Below are 14,048 nucleotides of genomic sequence, written 5' to 3' on the forward strand. Positions count from 1 at the left end.
GCGCCTGAGCTCTGTGCCCTGGGCCACACTAGTGTCCCCAGCAGCCTGGACCAAGGCTGTGCCATGAAATCTGAGGCTGGTGTGGGAGCTCTTAGCATCTGCTCAGCTCTCTAGGCCTTCACACCATCTAGAGAAGCTGGAAGGCTGAGGCAGGGGTTGGGGCACACAACAGGCAAAAGGAGAATGGGCTGGAGGGATGGCCAGAGACACGCCTCGCTCCCGGAGCCGGGCGGGCTGCGCCTGCCTTTAGGAGGATGTTTCTAAGATGGGGATGGGGTGTGTGGGGCGGGTGTACACCCCTCACCAGGACTGCACTGAAGGCTCTGGGCTTGGCCTTTACCAGCTTGGCCTGTCCAGGCAAGAAATGGGTTTCTGTTCCCAGCCCGTGAGGACCAAGAGGGCTAGGCCACCCTTCCAGGGGTGTATGGAGGCCCCAGAAGTAGGAGGTGGAAGAGGGGACTGAGTCTGCTCACCAAGGAGACAGGTGGGATGCGGGGAGCCCCTCAGGCTGAGTTGTGGCGACATCGTTGGAGATGTGGAAAGAGGCTCGGCGAGGGGCCAGGGCCCAGCAGAAAGCAAACTGCACAGAATGACTGACACATACACACACTGAGCCACCAGCCACAGATCTGGCTACGCAGACACACACACTCTGACACTCTGACGCCCCTCCCGACCAAGCCACACATCAAGGACACAGTCCCAGGACACCAACACACAGCACTGGCTGACATACACATGACTCCTGTCACAGAGATACACAGGCCAGCACACACATGCTCACACATATACCCAAGGACACGCAAGCCCGAGACCCCGCCACAGGCACAAACGTACAAATTCCGCAGACCCCAGACACTGACACACAGCTTGGGGCCCAGCCCAGCGCAGGCCATAAACTGGCCGATGCCTCAGCATATGATGACCTCGTGGGGGTTTGTGTGCGCTCAGGGAGAAGACATTCACCCAGAGACAACATCCAGAAAAGGCTTCCCAGAGGTCAGTGCATAAAGACATGTCCTCACTCACACATTTCTACATCCAACATGCCAGACCCATGGACAGTCATGTTCCTACACACCTCTCTCCTCGCCTCCAGGGAGCCCCGCGGGAATGGCGTTGAGGCTGCAGGCAGGAGGGCCTGAGCCCCCTGTACCTCCCGACTTTCCTGGACTGGCCTTGGCTTTGGGGAGGGCACGCATGGCCTGAGAGAACCCCAAGACAGGGCTGCAGGCCACTCTTTGGCCCCCTGACCTCTAGCCCAATGCCTCCTCCGTCCTACCTGCCACCGGCCACACCTTCTCGCCTCCAGGCCTCTGCCCAGGCCGTGTCCTCTGCTCACAAGGCTCCCCTTTCGCCTGTCCAGTAGGCCCTGTCCCTCTAGGCTTGTCTCAAGCCTCAGCGTCCACCCACCCACCAACCAGGCCTTCTCTAATCCTCCTGCTCCCGCCCTTCTCCGAGGCCACCCTTCCCGTTCAGCCCTGGTGCTAGGCCACGACTGCCTGTCTCACTGCCCGCCCGGGGTCAGACACTGCACGCTCCCTGGGGTCTTGCCTGCGGCCTTTCCGGCTTCTAGGAGTTCACGCCCAAGAGGGAAGGCAGGCCCAGGCAGGAGACCACATGGCAGCCACTCCATCTCAGCAGCCAACTGAGGAGCAGAAGCACGTGGTGTCATGTGCTGAGGCGGCACATGGCCCATGTGGTACAGCATCCGGCCATAGGAGCAGGGGGAGGTGTGAGTGCTGCTTCAGGAGGAGGACGGAGGGGCCAGCATGAATCAAAGGGTCCTCTGCAGCCTCCACCTCCAGCCCTCGCTCCCACAGCCGGCACAGGATGTTTCCCGGCATCGGCACTGCCCACGTTCAGGTCCGACTCCTTCTCTTCCTGGCCTATGGGAACCTCAGTGCTCACAGTGCCAAATACGGTGCCACACCTGGCCTCAGACACCTGTGATGGACAATAGGGTGTGGCCTTGGTACTGGCGGCAGGACAGTTAGTCCCCTTTTCGACTCTTCTCATGAATCCCAAGAAGGAACAGCGGGGATGGGTCCAGGGTGTGAAAAATATCAAGGTCTGAAGACCTGATTCCAGCCCTAGCTCTGTCCCAGGTTGCTACGTGACCTTAAACCAGTCACTTACCTTCCTTGGGCTTAATTACCCAGGGCCACCTGCCCAGGATGGGTAGGGGAGTGGGGTGAATGTGTACCAGGGTCACACAGGTGGCAGTTGCATCAATGCCGAGCCTGGCATGACCCATGGCACCCTGGGGTTACCAGGGGAGGAAAGAGATCGAATACATTCCCCCCATCCCCTAAAAGAAAACCTCACGTTGGGTCACTGGGAATCATTACAGGTGTACAACACGCAAAGCTCCCGTCTGAGGTCATGGGTGGGTGGGAGCAGCCTGCCCAGTGTGTACCCAGGGCTCAGATGCCACCAGGATGTCCCAGTAGGCTCTGGGCCCCCACCTGGTGAAGGGGCAATGTTCCGAACCAGGCCTGTGAGGGGCAGGACTGAGGCTGGGCAGCTCTAGGGGCAGCAGGGAACTCTGGGGGTCATGGTGGGGGTGGGGGAGTCACAGAGGGACGTGCTCAGTGTCAGGAGGGACCCTATCGTGAGGAGGTGAGTGACCGGTTCACACATGCTCAGGAACAGAGCCCGGCAACATGTCCATTAGGGCTGCTTGGAGGGTGCCACATGGTTCTGAAGTTACCTTTAGGGCATCCAACGAGTCTAAATCGGGTTGGACCTGCCCCCTGGGGCCCGGCGGGATAAACAGGCCAGGCTGACCTGCTTCAGCATTGTCACCCCTCTCTCACCCACCACAGATCGACTAAGGGGCCCCAAGGTGGGCTGGCCCTGGGCTGGTGCCTGGGTTCATGGTGGGTGGGTACTTAGTCATGGGGGACGGAAGGAATGGTGACAGCCCAGCTTTCACACTCAAGCAAGTGAAGGAAGGGCAACTACAACTAGCAACCAATTACACAAACAAAAACATAGAACAAATGAAATCCAGTCCTTGGAGGGGCGAGAAGCTGGGCAGAGACAAAGGCAACCCTTTCCAGCAGCAAGTACCTCAGTCTGCACAACACCCCTCTTCCTTGGTCCTCACAGGATCACAGCAACCGCGTGAGAGGCGGGACCAGGAAGCAGAGGCTCACTCGGGGCTTCTCAGCAGCCGGCAGCTGCTGCCAATGCCTCCCCACCCCAACTGTCCCACTGTGCAAGTGGCACCTAGCTGGTTCAGCCACGAGGAGCCCCCTGGGCCAGACGTCCTGGGAAAGTCCCTCTACCTGCTGGGCCTCAGTTTTCATCTGTCAAATGGATCCGTGTAGAATAGCATTGTGCCTCTACCCGCAGGCCTCGGGAGGAGATAACTTAGCAGAAAGCTGAGCAGACAGGAGCAAGCTCCTGGCTTTTGGGTTTCAAAATTGCAGGCCTCAGGGCTGAATGGAAAGAACTCTGGAGACAGAGATGAGTCACTCACAGTTAATATTTCAGACAAGTTTTTCTGCCATAAACGCATCTGAGAGTGCCCAACCCTGGACCTGGCACAGAACGGGCTTTTGTGAATATCTGTTAATGAATGAAATAACCCGATAACAAATAAGTGAGCTTTGAGGAAAGTGGGGGGCAGGGCAGGGAACCCCTCAAATTCGTGGAGGCCAGGGCTCCTGTGCTCCTGCCCTGGAACAATGCTCCCGGTGGGATAGGGACACAGGAGGGGAAGGAAGACAAGTATAGAGGACGGGGGTCTCTAAAAAGGGAGGCTCTGAACTCTGCTCTTTCACTCCTGGGCCAGGCCCTGGGGGTGTGGACAGTACCCCCAGCTAGGCTGGTGGGATTTGGAGCAGGGCTCCTCCATCATGGGGTTCAGGTGCCCTATAGGCAGGGCTCCGGATGTCTCAGGAGATCCCACGGTCAGTGCAATGGGAGAGGTGCTGAGTCTGCCCTGGCCCCGGGCAGCCTTTCAGAGGGACGGGACACAGGTGGACTCCGGCCAAAGATGGAGCAGGATGTGGGACAGCTCAGCAGGTGCCCACAGGAGAAAACGCTCTGAGTAGGAGGAGCCCTTGGTTCAGTGTAAGCCCCCCACACTCCAGAACTTAGACGCAACTAAAAGGACAGATGGGCACGAGTCTGTGAGCTGCCTGTGATTTGCTACCCAGCATTTGTGCGCTCAGAATAGGAAGGGAGTCAAGGAAAACGTTACAGCCACATTTTTGTCTCTCTCTCACTTGTGTGTGTGGACTTCAGGTTCAGACCTGTCATCATAACACAGAGACCACCGTCTGTCCGCCTCCCTCACGGGGATGTGGGAAAGGGAGAAGGGACAACAAATGCGGCTGGAAGGCCAGCCTGTGTAGCTCTCTCTCTGTGCTCTGCCCCACTGACACTTCAGGGCCCCTGGCAGGAAGGTGCTGTATCACCCTCTTGCGCAGGTGAGGAAACAGGCTCCCAGTGCGCCTGGCTCAGGGCGCCAAGGAGTAAGGGCCGCATTAGGGCCGAACCCACGGCTGTCTGACGCCAAAGCCCTGCCCCTGTTCTTGTATCACACTCAACAAAAAGCAGAGCGGTCTATAGATTTCGGAAACGTTAGGCCATGGGAAAGAAATGACTAGAAACAAAGAATTAAATGTTTCACATTATCAAAAAATTAACAGTACTACCAATAACAGCCACTACACCATTTTTCAGATTCGCTGAGAGTGATTATTTCCCTTAAGACCTAAATTCTCCAGCTGTTCAGCCCAACACAGGTTGGAAAACTCTAGAAGGGTCTGTAGGAGATGCCCCCGGGTCTGAAAGGAAAGTTATGCCTTCTGCTGGGACAAGCAGGCCCTCCAGCCCTTGCGGGAGCCTTTCATCCCTCGGGCAAGGGAAATAAATACCCTGTAGTCAACACATGAGAGAACAACCATGCAAACCAAAAAAAATTCTAACCACATGATAAAGTGGGAAGGGGTCCTTAAGAAGAAACCCGCTGCAAGACACTTCACGGAGAACCAAGGGGGTGGGAGGGCATGCTGGGGAGCAGGGCCCCGCCCCCATGTCGGCCTGGCTGCACTGGCTGACTCAGGGGGACACCTGGAACCCATCAGCATTATGTCAGGAATAATGCAAAATTAAAACATTTAGCTTTGGCTTCTAAAATTAGGGAGGACAAAAGGAGAAGGAGGCCATTGTGCTGAGCCACTCAGCTATGACCTGGGCGGCACTAATTTACAGAAAATAAATTGCCATGTAGCACTTGAGCCCAGCTAGGGCCCTTGGGTGGCCAGCTGGGGCCGAGGACTGAGACTGAGTCCACAGCTCCGTCCTGGGCGAAGCAAGTTGGGAGCCTGGCTGGGGCTGAGGGCCCAGGTGAGGCCTTCTACTTGCTCAGTCCCCGGGGCAGTGCCAGGTATACACCCACCCTGCCACTCTCCTCACTGGCTTCCCTGTCTCCACCCTGGCTATTGCCCCCAAATCCATCATCTACCCTCCAGTCAGACAGATTCCTAGTGTGCAAACCTGCTTTGTCACTGCTCAGAATCCATCGATGGCTCCCTACTGATTTCAGGATACAACCCAAGGCCCTCAGCCTCCTCCCATCGGAACCTGTGGGCTTCCCGCTGTGCCCGGCTCCCCAAGCCCTTTTGCTTGCTAGGCTCCAGTTACACCAACTACCTGGGCTCTCAGAACTTCTGTACTTTCTGTGCTTTTGCATATGCTGTTCCTCCAGTCTAGAATTCCCTCTGGCCCAGCTCGGAGGCTCTGGGCTTTGGGGCAGGGCCTGGGCCAGACTCCTCTCTGGGTCCATTATGGCCCTGGGGTAAAAGCAGGGTGGTTGGGCTCGGCTGTGTGGGAACCCGAGACTCACACAACATCAGGACTGACTGGCCGCAGAGGCCCTTGTGTTACAGCTGGGAGGACTGAGGCGGCCCAGAGAGCGCAGGGCTGATGAAGGCTTCTCCTGCCTCCCTCTGCCTGCTTTGTCCCCCTTCCTAGAGCAGGCTCTTCCTGCTCCTACATGCTCAGTCTGGGGTACAGAGTGCTCCAGAGCCACCCAGGCCTGAGTTCCAATCCCAACTCCTTCCAGCTCTGTGACTGGCAGAAACCACCTAACTTCTCTGGGAGTCAGTGTCTTGGTTGGCATTATGGGGATGGTGATGACAGTATAGGGTTACCCACTCCCAGGGGTGGAGAGTTAGCATCGGCACTGCTGTAACACCTCCCATTGCCACCCACAGCCCCCTGCGCAGATGGACAAACGGCCAAGGTTACGGAGGACAGGGAGTCAGGGACAGGAGAGAGACAGAGGCTCGTGGCTCTGGGGAGGCAGTGTGAGCCGTTCACGAAGCCTCCCTTGTCCGGAGGCAGGAGAGAGTAGGCTGCAGTGCGTTCAGTCATTCACCAGCCATTCATTCATTTCCTCACTCACTCAGCTAAGGGCACATAGTGAAAAAGGCAAGTTACCAAACAGTATATATAGCCTGATTCCATTCTAGGAAAGCGTATAATTATCACATCCACAGAGAAAAGCCTGGAAAAAATACTCTAAAATGTTCAACAGTGCTTATTTCTGAGTGGTGGAGTTAGGGTTAGGGATAATTTCTTCTTTCTTCTTCCTACTGCACTCTCTACATTCCACTTCCTGATACATTCTTATTGCTTTATGTTTTATACTACTCTGCTGTGTTGAAGTTTGAAAGTCACAGAGGGCAGTTAACACTTTCACAGACTGCTCTAGGCTACAGAACTAGACTTCCTTCTTACTTCTCTGCAAGTGACTTTGGGGGAGTTGTCCTGCATCACAGGACCTGGGGATGGCCTCTCCCACCTTCCATGTGGAGCCAGAAAGACCTGAGTCAGGTCGGGACCCAACGCTTGCTCCCGTCCTATGTGATGTGGGCAAAGGACTTTCCTCTGAACTCAGCTTGTGCATAAATATATAAGGACAATCCAAGGAGCTCTAGAGGGAATCTGAAGATCAAAGAAGACATGGGTGGTGACCAACTTTCTAATGTTTCGGGATGAAGCCCATGGCGATGACAGCTGTGTGCCTGCATCAGGGAACCCGAGGTCCACCCCCCTGGAGGCAGTGAGGGACGCAGAGGACACCTCACAGGGTGATGTCCCTGAGGTGGCTAGTGACTAAAGAGTCTCAGGAGACAGAGTGGCTGGTTTCATTAAACTGTGGTGACTGACAGGATCACTCCGAGGGCAGAGGACACACAGGTAAGTCTGAGCCACCTGGACGGGGGAGGGCAAGGCTGCATTTCCCTTCCCAGCAGCAGCCACAAGCACAGAGTACCAGGAAGGAGCAACTGCTCCTACAACAGCCATCTCTACAGCCTCAGCCAAACGTCTGGGGACACATCTCTGAGCCAGTTGGATGGGGAATGGGCTTTGGATCAGGCAGACCTGGGTTCAAGTCCCAGCTCTGCTGCCTACTGGCTGTGTCCTTAGGAATGTTACTCAGCTTCTCTCGTCCAGAGTTGTCTTCTGGAAAAGAGTTGACACTCCTTCCTTATAGGTTTATTGTAAGGGCCAGACAGGAGATGGCCCACCACCTCTGGGGTTGGGACAGGGCTCCCCCAGCAACATGACACGCCAGTGATGGGTGTCACACTCCATGCCGCCTTCACTGTGCCTCTGCTCCTGCCACATGCTACCTAGAGTGCCCTTCTCCTGCCACTTCACCTGGCCAAATCCTGCTCATCCTACAAGCTTCAGCTCATATGCCACCTCTTCTAAGGAGCCTCCCCTGATTTCCCTACCGTTAGGGCCGGGCTCCTCAGGGGTCCCACAGCCCCATCCTTCCCTAGTCACAACCCCTAGGACTCAGGATTGTAACCATCGGCATCTGTATCCTCCTCTCCCACCAGCCAGGGGGATGAGCAGACATAGGACGGTGCTTGTCCCACCAACTGGCCTCTCACTCCAGGGCCCAGCAATGGACTGGACAAACAGTAGGCGCGCAGGGCACGTTTGCTGACTAGAACAATCTCCTCAATCAGGGTTAGCCGCCCTTGCCCCACCGCCTGCCGTGGGTAGGGGAAAGGCTCTTTCCTTTTAATATCACAGAAGGGTGAGTTGCAAGGGCTGTTAGAGGAAGCCTGCCCACTTTACAGATAGGAGACCAGGGCTGGGGAAGAAGACACTGGCTCAAGGCCACCCATTAAGTCAGTCGTGACGCCAAGACAGGGAGTCAGGTCTCCAGATCCCGCCCAGTGCTCCCTGACCTTTGGCCTTGGGGGTACTCTCCTCCTCACACCCAGAGAAGGGCAGCAGAGCCGTCTCCTGCATCCTCACAGAACTAGCTCTTGACTCCTGGGTCCTGAGCTTTTCCATCTTTCACCGCTGGTTACTGCCTTTAACGGATAGAAGGTGTTACTTATCTCTGTGAGGTCCCATTCCTAGGCCCTGACCCAGGTGAAATCCCCCCTAATATACCTAGGCCCCCAGAACTTCACCAACAGCCAAAGCTCTCCAATGGGCCCTGCAGGCCCCCTTCAAGCCTGAAACCATAGGGCCCTGCTTTAAAATGTGTTTGCTAACTGCATGTACCACAGAGGTTTTCATCATTTTGGGAATGACTATACATTCTGGAACACAAACTTGGTGAACTGGGTGGGCTGGGTCCAGGTCTGACAAATTCTGTTGCCCTGCCTCTCTCCGTGTGCCGAGCCAAACCTGGGCTGCCAGGGATTGCCAGAGCAGAAGGGCGGTAATTTCTCATTAGAAATATGTTTCATAAAGCCCATTTCTATTTTACTCAAGGAGCCAGAGCAGCGGAAAAAGGTCCAAGTTGAGGCTCTGTGTGAGGGGGCAGTAGAGAGGACTTTTGCTTTCTTGTAAACCTGTGCTTATTGTATTTTCCATGTTTTCCGCAATAAACACATAAAACTTTCATAAATATTTATTTTTTTAAAAACCCAAGAACAGAATCTTCCTCCTTTTCCGACTCCTCCCTACTGGCCCGCCTTCCTCTTCGCTTCTTTGCCTGGGGGTGGTTCCTGCTGAACGCGGGATGAGTCCTTCCCCTCCAGCTGCCAAACTCTAACTGGATCCTGGGTCTGCGCAATTTACCTCCTCGGCAACACCCCATTTTAAAGGCGACTGTTGCCCAAGGCCACCCCAGGATTCCTGGCTGACTGGGACCTGAATGCAATCCTGTCTTGACTCCAATGTATTTCTTCTTTTCCACTCTACCGCTCTGGGTCTCGGTTTTCCCATCTGTAAAATACCAGGGAGAAGGCTGAGGATGATCCCCCGGGTCCCTTCTGGCTCTGGCAGGCCACACCTCGTGTGACTGGCTTCCTTCATTCAGCATGTTCTAAGGTCCATCCGTGTGGTAGCATGTATCCACGCTTCACTCCTTTTTATGGCTGGGTAATACTCCATTGTACAGATTTGCCACATTTTATTTATCCACTCATCAGTTGATGGACATTTAATTTGTTCTCACTTTGTGTCTATTATGAATAATGCTGCTATGAACATTCATGTCCGAGCTTTTGTGTAGACATATGTTTTCATTTGTTTACCTAGGAACAGAATTGCTAGATCATATGGTAACTCTGTACTTAATCGTTTGCAAAACTGACAGACTATTTTCCAAGGCAGCTGCGCCATTTTACATGCCCATCATCAGTGTATGAGGGTTCCAATTTCTCCACGTCCTTGCTAACACTTATTACCCATCTTTTTTATTATAGCCATCCTACCGTGTTTCCCCGAAAATAAGACCTAGCCGGACAATCAGCTCTTATGCGTCTTTTGGAGCAAAAATTAATATAAGATCCAGTCTTATTTTACTATAATATATGACCTAGTCTTAATATAATATAATATAATATAATATAATATAATATAATATAATATAATATAATATAATATAATATAATATAATATAATATAATATAATATAATATAATATAATAATATAATAATGTAATATAATACCAGGTCTTACATTAATTTTTGTTCCAAAAGACGCATTAGAGCTGATTGCCTGGCTAGGTGTTATTTTCAGGAAAACAGGGTAGTGGGCATGGAGTAGTAAGTATCTCATTATGGTTCTAATTTGCATTTCCCTAATGTCTATTGGTGTTAACATCTTCTCATGTGCGTTTGGCCATGTTTTCTCATTGGAGAAATGTCTATTCAAGTCTTTTGCTCTTTTTAAAAATTGCGTTATTTCTCTTTTTTGTTATTGAATTGCAAGAGTTCTTAATATATCCTGGACACAAGTCCCTTACCATAAATGTGATTGCAAAAGTAAAGTCATTCTTGAGCTAAAACAAGAGCTAATATATATACATATATATTAAAACTCCACAAGGTAGGTATTCTTTTTGTTGTTATTGTTTTTATCGCCCCATAGTACAGCTGACTAAACACACAGTGCAGTACCCTACTCAGGTCATCCATCTAGGAAGGGGCAAAGTGGAAGCTCTGGGGCATGAAGGGAATGTCACAGTGCCTCCTGGGGCTGATGGAGGCAGAGCAGCAAGAGACCCCGCAAAGGGCACCCAGGAGCCAGGGTCACCAGGTTGAGCCCACCTCACGAGGTTTTCTGTCTCCTTTACCAACCTTCAGGGATCTGAGTTCCATTTTATTCAGGAAGGAATCAGTTTCCATAGAGCCATGCCTGCTCAGAATTGGGTGAAAAGGGAATTTTCTCCCAGGAGATTCCAGTCTGGCTCAGGAACTGACCCACTGCAAATCATGGCTGAGGATGTTTTCAGCCGTCAGCACCAGAGGGAGCCTCGCTCATTAACACATTGGCAAGTGAGCATCCTGGGCTTTTCTCTGCAGCGGGCCCTGGGCCGGAAGGGAGCAGGAGGCCGTGCTGGGGAAACACAGGGCCCAGAGGGGAGAAAGTCTGGCCCCCAGGGTTTGGAGGGTTAGATGTGACCGTACGTTGAGAGCGAACACCGACTCAACACAGAGTCAGGTTCCAATCGCACTTTGATATCTCAGTTCTAGGTGACCACCCAGGCTGGAGATCAGACCAGATTTATGGGAGAAGATGGTTAATGAAATATTCTTATTATGAACTAGGAATCGTGGAAAATTAAGGAACAACCTAGATATCCAGCAGAGCGAGCAAAGCTGAGTACGTTGTACCACAATCTGCAAGATGGGATATAAAACTGCTACGAAAAACGATGCCTATGATGCTCCATGGAATCATGGGAAAGTTTTAGCCACGATGCTAAACTTATCAATGCAAATTATTGTCAATAATCCTCTCCACAACCCCACTGGGAACTGGAGGCACACAGAGATGAACACCTCACCCAAGAGAAAGTCTGGGTTGGGATTCAGACCCTTCTCACTCTAAAATCCCAGCAATACATTTTAACTCACCCCTTGCTGAGCACCTACTACGTGCCAGACGTTGTGCTCAGCGCTCTCAGTGTCACACAGGGACAGGAACAGGCCCAAAGAAAACTTTCCACTCTGCTGGTTTGGAGTCATCTGCTCTCTCTTTTTGGTTTTGCAAAATTTCTAGCATATGATGACGTCCCATTTATAGAAAGAAATTCAAAATAACCGCCACTTGGATTGGCAGTGAAGCCGGGGGACATTACGAGGCAGAACTTTGGGAACCACGTGCCCAGGATGGAAGCCTCTCTCAGGTGATGGGAGACTCCCGGGTTGAGGAAGAGGAGTCTCTCCTTTGAGGCCAAGCCACAGGCCTCTTTCTCCCTCCCGCCCATGTTTTCATCAGCCCAATGGGCTAACGATTTACTCTATGGCCTCCCTGGGTGCTGGGAGGACCCCCAGTCAAACATTCACTCTACTGCGGGAGCTCAGAGCCTGGGGGACTAACGTGAAGCCTCATGAAGGGACTGCCTTTCTCAGGGTCCCTATGAGGACTTCACAGAGCCCTGTTGGCAATACGGCCCCTCTAGGGCCTCTTCCATTGTGAGCTCTGCAGTCCAGCCTATTCCAGCTCTTCCTCCCTCTCCCGCAGAATCGAGGCCTGCTCCTGGCCTGACATTCAGTCCCCGTGTTATGGCCCCACTTCCTTCTGCTCTCCCTCACCCTGTACTCCACTCTCCATGTCCACGGCTTTCCCTGGACGCGCCAGGTGACATTCTGCCTCCTGCTCCCTCTGCCCAGAAGGTCATGGACTCAGTGCTCTCTTCACCCCTCTAGGCCCTGCTCACTCTCATTCCCCCCCAAGAATATTCCCAGATGCCCCCTCTATTGAGGAGGAGAGACTGGGGGCTACAGGCTCCTGGGTTCAAATCACAGGCTGAGCTGGGTCAGCAGACTCATCTCTCCCCACCAGTGTGAGCTCTACTCCAACTCCCTACACCTACCACACACGTACATCCAACATTTCACCCCCGACACACACACACACACCCAATGCCAACACACATTCCCACACTCCATACACAGGAACATACAGAACAGATTCTCCAACACACTCATCCAAACACATGCCTGCCTTAACCACACACACACCCCCATATCCACACCTAACCAACACCCAATGCAACACCATACCCCCAACACACACGCATTGCACATACAACACATACCCAAACACCCAGCCACACTCTCAAATTACCCTCTTCTGATACAAGCACATACCACGTGCTGCCCCCCCACCAATTTAAACTCAAATTCCAACATATACACAAGTACACACATTCGCTCAACCCGACCCACACACGTGTGCATAACTATTACAGGAGTGTGTCTGAGTGTGCTATGGAAGTATGTGTGGGGTGTGGGGTGCTCAGTAGGTGTGGGGTGTGTCGGGTCAGGTCGTGGGTGTGTCTGGGTGTCCTTCGGGTGTCGTGCACAGGGCCCCATGGGGTGTGCAATGGGTGTATGTCTATCTCTAACATATACCACACCCCCAATACACACGTATCAATTGCATAAACACCCCCATCCCATGCTAAACCCCACACACACCCCAGTCACAATCCCAGACATAGATTCTCCAACCGTCCACATTCCAATCACACTGCAGACAACTCGCATACACATCCACACAGACTTAATTCCACAAATACACATATCCACTCTCTCAATCCCCCCAACGCTTAACTCACGCCCAGGTGTAGCCAACATACGCACTCCCACAAAAACCTCACCCACCCCAAAAGATGGAAACCCCCCTCCCAAGACTGTTCCCTACCAGCCCCCCAGGCCTCACCGCACACCACAACCTTAAACTTTCTGGGTGGAGAGCATGTCCCCATGGGAGTGGAACCAGGCAGGTCCCTGTGATCCCGAACACAAGCGTGTACACGGCTGCCTGCACAGCGGGACCAGGTGGCAGGCAGATAGGCTGCCCCCACCAGGCCTTCCTTCTCAGGTCCCCTGGCCACATTCCTGCCTGCTCCAGGGGTTTATTCTTCCCTTGTTCATTGATGATTAAAATACTTTTAAGCCAACCACAAAGATTGTTGTCTTACTTTTTTTTTTTTTTTTTAATAAAAACCAACAGATGCATTTGGGGACCCACTGATTTTCCTCCAGGGTGATTTACATGACCACAACCAGTTCTTGGAGAAGAAAAGCAAACATTCCCGTGGCCTAACAGGAACATTCCCGCTCCACCATCCATCGGCTCAGCCCCTCGGCTCATTCCCAGGAACGGCTGGCTGCCCAGCCCCCACCCCTGCCGCCTGACAGCCGAGGGGCAGGAGAAGCATCTGGCCGTCCAGTGGCCACAGCTCCAAGTGAGACTATCTCTAGGAGTTTTTCTATTCTTATTTTTATTGTCAACCCGATAGTTGGGCAAGCAGAGACAAATCCCTCAGCAACAGAAAAGGGGACTCCCATTTAATCAGCCATTTTAAACACTTACCAATCTTGCGGGGCGAGGTATTAGTGTTATCCCCATTTTATATACAAACAAACTAAGCTCAGAGGTAATAAGGAAGCAACTTGTTCAAGCCCTCAACTGGTGGCGGGTCCCAACCAAGTCAACACAGAACTGGTGTTCCAACTGATTCCATATCCCGAGCAGGGGACCACTGACCTTCTCTGCTTTCTGTGCCCACCCAGCATGTTTACACTGGCTG

The 14,048-nt window shown here is 52.8% G+C and overlaps 1 protein-coding gene across 4 annotated transcripts in view; it reads right to left on the reverse strand.

The window, feature by feature from the left end:
• The window catches only part of GLIS1 (GLIS family zinc finger 1), a 212,879-nt gene that overhangs the window by 31,595 nt on the left and 167,236 nt on the right, over window positions 1-14,048 (reverse strand). The gene's annotated exons all lie outside the window — the stretch shown is intronic.

This window comes from Rhinolophus sinicus, chromosome 14 (genome assembly GCF_057876585.1).
Source record: "Rhinolophus sinicus isolate RSI-liver-muscle chromosome 14, RSI-T2T, whole genome shotgun sequence".
In the NCBI taxonomy this organism is placed as follows: domain Eukaryota; kingdom Metazoa; phylum Chordata; class Mammalia; order Chiroptera; family Rhinolophidae; genus Rhinolophus; species Rhinolophus sinicus.